At 35.1% G+C, this 5,204-nt stretch overlaps 1 protein-coding gene across 1 annotated transcript in view; it reads right to left on the bottom strand.

Annotated features, from left to right (window-relative positions):
* mdga1 (MAM domain containing glycosylphosphatidylinositol anchor 1) overlaps positions 1-5,204 on the bottom strand; it is a 208,393-nt gene that overhangs the window by 148,680 nt on the left and 54,509 nt on the right. The gene's annotated exons all lie outside the window — the stretch shown is intronic.

Genomic DNA, 5,204 nt, shown 5'->3' with positions numbered 1-5,204 from the left:
ACAGCAAATTTTGATTTAGTTTTAGTCATATTTTAGTCATCTGAATTGTTTTTAGTTTCAGTCTAGTTCTAATCTAATCTACAGTAAATTTAGTCAGTTAAAATCTAATGGGTTTAGTTACAGTGTAATGCATTTATTAAGTATTTCTCTAAAATATCCAAACTCATTATATAGGTTTGATATTAAGGATTATCATGATAGACACCGATTTAACTGCGGTGACACACAACATGCCTTTATGATCAAATTAAATAAAACCACTTCTCATAAAGAACAAGAACATGGACTTCTTTTTAATGAAATACCAATGGTTATATATAATTATGCTTCTTTATAGCAACTTGTTTACCATATTCTTCATTCTTTCAAGCAGACATATTTATATCAATAAATACATTTAGATTAATCTTTAGGGCTACTAAAGTTTTTCAGTCAAGAGCAGTGAGTGATTTTCTGTCTTTCTTTTGTTGCTTGATTAACATCAATGACTCGGACAATAGCAACTAAATTAGGCTGCTGTCTCTTTAAAACCGAATGCACAGCTGCAATGGATGCAATGTACTGATACACGTTCTCCCTACTGTTTACGTTCACTTAAGACATAATCAACTGTGTTTACGTGAATACTCGTCAAAACGGACAATTCGACATCATTTTGTGTGTAATTCTCCGTTCATGCAATGCGAAAGAGTACTCGCGCTGTGAGACGCGCTTTCTGTGTGTGTATGCTTCAGTGTCTACACTCAGAAAACCGGACCGAATTGAGTTCTCTCTTGCGTCGTCAGATTTATCCATACGTCTGCTCTTCTCTTACTCCCACATATTGACTTTTTTGAACATTTTATGCGACGTGCAGCAAGTGTCTTAGCTTATGTTCCGCCATAAGAAACCCATAAGTTCATATGTATGCATCTAACCTCCTAACCACGCAGCAGATTCGTTCTGAATGAATCTCTTCCCAATCCCAAATCGTCCCTCCCTAACATTTTCGTCTCGTTTTTATTCATTGACACAGTTCGCTATCGTCTCGTTGTCGTTGGTGAAAAAAATGTCGTTGACAAAAATTATGACGAAAATTTTTCGTCAACGAAATTAACACTGATGGACGGACGGATGGATGATAGAGTTGTAACAGTTGTTTTGGCCTGTGTTTTCTGCGCTCTGTCTCTCTTTTGTCGTATGACCTTGTGTCTTGATCAGAATGTGGTGTGGAGTGATTTTTTTTGCCATCTGATCTTTCTGTTTTCAGAAGTTTATTGATCCTTCTGCACTGCACTCTCAAGGACAGAAACTAAACCCAGACAACCCCTCCTTCTACTCCCCTCATCTCAAACTTCTATACCAATCCCCCTTTTTTTTTTCTTTGTTCTTCTCTCTCACTCTCTCTCTGATCAGGCCCAAGGTTGCAGTGACCAGCAGTATGAATAAATAATGTGCGGAGCGGGATCTCTTTCAGAATAGCCATTTAGGCTGCTATTGTGTTACTAAAGGCTGTGCATTTCGCCGCTGATGTCCATGTGACAGAAATGCTATAGGATGTGAACTGCGAGTCCTGTGAACAGCTATATCTCCAACACCACTAGACCTTCCCAATGACCTTAAACACAATCACTGCTCACTCACACTACACTTACTTACTTTCTCTTCTGTTGCAAGTATGCTGAGCCATCTGTGTCTGAAATAGTATGATAAATCGGGCCTGATTTGGACATTGTGATATATAGTATATGAGAGAAAAATCACAAATGAAATCTTAATTGTTTCTTCTAGACAGCAATGAGATAATGGGGAGCAAATGAAGACTTTTGAAGCCTTTTGCTCCTCAGAGTGTTCTGTGTGTCAACGATTTTAATTATTATTAATATTATTATTCATTTTAATTTCTCTGTCATTAGAATCATACCAGAATGCTTAGTTGTTTAGAACTTTAACAATCCATTTATTTTAATTTTTATACATTTAGAGTAAATTGACATAAAAATTAAAAATAAAATAAAATAAAAATATCCATTACACAACATAATGTGACAAATGCTTTAACAGCTATAGTTTAAATATAGATTCATATACTCAAAGGGGGTATTTACACTTGGTCACTTCACACTTTGCCATTTATATAATATTTATATTTGATATTAATATATTTATTATATAAATATTTACACTACAATTTAAAATATTGGGGTTAGTAAGATTTAGTCTTTTATGCTCACCACTGCTCCATTTATTCGACCAGAAATACAGTAAAAACAGTAAATGTAAAATATTATTGCAATTTAAAATGACTGTTTTCTCTTTTGAATATATTTTCTGGAAAGCATGAAACATTTTTTTAGGATTCTTTGATGGATAGAAAAGTGCCATATTTTTTGTTTAAACAAAACATTTTTAATACATTAAAAATGTCTTTACTGCCAAATTTGATAAATGTAATGCATTCTTGCAGAATAAAAATATTAATTTCTTAAAAAAAAAAAAAACATTACTGACCCAAACCTTTGAATGGTAGTGTATATAGTCAAGTGTCAAGAGAATGTGCATATCCTATACGATAGGCGCCCAAAAGTACAGCTAACTGAAGAAAAACACTTATACACATCTACATATCTACATAAGGCTATAGTTCAATCTCCATCTTTACAATATAGAAGTTGTGTCATGCTGAACACGATTTTTCAGCCTATACAGTAAGTGGATTAAAATCAACAACAAATGGGTTCACAGAGCAATGGACATGCGGCTGTGCTCTGACAGCCAAACACAGCATCATTTTGAAGTAGACTGACCTTTACTGCCTCTCTGTTAATCACACAGAGGAAAAAAAAACATGATGTGGTAGAAAAAGGCAGGGGAGGGAGGGAGCAAAGCAGTATCATGTTTTTGGAAACCGCTGCAGAACACCAATGCAGCGAGCAACTCAACACTCCCTTTGGGATGCAGCACACACACCAGAACCCAATGTCCCCATCAGCCCAGATCCCTTTCCCAGCAACACTGTCATCATCTACCGTCAACCTTTCACAGATCCAGTGGACATGTAAGTGTTAACACCGGACAAATAAAAGATTTCTGAAATGAACACATGAAAATATCAAAGAAAATAACACAGCCACTCAAATATCTGCAACATATCGTATATATAAACATCAATATCAATATGTGATTTGATTACTATTTGACTACTCAATGTTACGAGCAAATTTTAACATTTACACATTTTAAGTTATTAAGTATAATAAATTCAGAGTGCTAAAACATTCTAGCATTGGTGTAAAAACAAACACTACTGAGATTGTATGTTTTGAAAGAAGTCTCTTATACTCATTTTATTTAAACAAAAAAACAGTAATATTGTGAAATATTATTACAATTTAAAAGACCAGTTTTCTGTTTGAATATATTTTAAAATGTCATTTATTCCTGTGATGCAAAGCTGAATTTGCATAAGCTGAAGCTGAGTCTTCAGTGTCACATGATCCTTGAGAAATCCTTCTAACATGCTGATTTGCTGCTCAAGAAACATTTCTTCTTATTATCAATTTTGAAAACAGTTGTCCTGCTTAATATTTTTGCTGGAAACCAAAAGAACAGCATTTATTTGAAATCTTTGGTAATATTATAAAGTCTTTAATGTCACTTTTGATCATTTTCAAGGGCAGGCTTTAAGATGGTTTAGATCCTACCTGTCCGAAAGCTGCTTTGCAATGATTTGTATTGTGAAAAGCGCTATACAAATAAACTTGAATTGAATTGAATTGAATAATTTTAATGCATCCTTGCTGAATAAAAGTATTAATTTCTTTCAAAAACAATCTTACTGACCTCAAGCTTTTAGTACCTACATAAACAACCAGACTTCTCTAAGGTAAATAGAACTAAAAATGAATAAATGTGGTGCTACTTCTTTTTAGTTTTCAAGATTGGCTAAACACACTGTTTTTATACCATTATACTCATTTTTATTCAGTTCCTATGTTTTAAAATAAGTTAAAATCGGTCATAGGCATAGATTTTGTCAATACTGAAATGAGTGACAATCGATCGTCTGTCTTTCTACAAACAGTACTCTTATACATACAATATATTCAGTTCGCAAACACACATCGACCCCAATATAAACAACTACACGTCAGTGAAGGGCAAAATACACCAATGCACATTCAATGCATAAGCCCTGAAGACAAACAAAATCCAGGCACAAATTTCTAGGCACACACACAAGCACACTATCTAGTGATCCGTGAAGGCCCGGCACTGCAGGCAACAACGTCCGACAGTATATGCAGTAATATCCTCATTAGTTTATATTCAGACACTGTGACTATATTCACACTTTATATTACACTCCTATATTCAGCCTGTTGTCATTGTAATGTCCTGACATTTCTAATGGAAATTGTGGATCATGTTATGGAAAGCAACTTCTTTATTCAGTGCACTCGTTCACAGGACCGCAGGAGGGAAAACTGATGGAATTTAGATCAGATCGGGTGTTCTGCTGATGCAACCTGGAGCACTAATATACGTAGACAGGTCGTTGGGAGAATGCATGTGTGTGTATGAGGGTCTTTAATAAGTGATCTGATGGCAGTGGACAGAGCGCCTGTGGGAGCCATACTCTTCACACCTCCTACTGTTATCAGCTCACCCTTACCTTATATAACACACACTCACATGCCAAGACAAGCCTCACAAAAAAAACTAAAGTCCACTGACAGACCCTCTCTCCTTCAGTGTCTGCAGTCATCTGTTATCAGATACATGACACGCATACGCACAAAAACTGCATGGTTCATACAGAGGTACAGTGGCTCCTGAGGGCTGTGTGAGTGTCAATGTTGACCTAACTTAATTTGGTCAACTTTAAAGGCGATTTTCTCAATATTTAGATATTTTTGCACCCTCAGATTCCAGATTTTCAAATGTTGTTTTTTAGCCAAATACTGTCCTAACCAGTGTTGGGGGTAACGCATTACAAGTAACGCGAGTTACATAGTCAGATTACTTTTTTCAAGTAACTAGTAAAGTAACGCATTACTTTTTAATTTACAAGAGAATATCGGAGTTACTTTTTCAAATAAGTAACGCAAGTTACTTTTTTTTTCCAATTTATTGATTAACAGCTCTCCTGTCCCCATGTTGAGAGAAATCAGAAGATGTTACTGTAGTTCTAAAATAAATATGAATATGCATTCATTCATCTC

This window comes from Sinocyclocheilus anshuiensis, unplaced genomic scaffold (genome assembly GCF_001515605.1).
Source record: "Sinocyclocheilus anshuiensis isolate Anshui unplaced genomic scaffold, SAMN03320099.WGS_v1.1 scaffold961, whole genome shotgun sequence".
Lineage (NCBI taxonomy): Eukaryota > Metazoa > Chordata > Actinopteri > Cypriniformes > Cyprinidae > Sinocyclocheilus > Sinocyclocheilus anshuiensis.
Note: the sequence above shows the minus strand (reverse complement) of the source record. Positions and strands in the feature narration are given on the sequence as shown.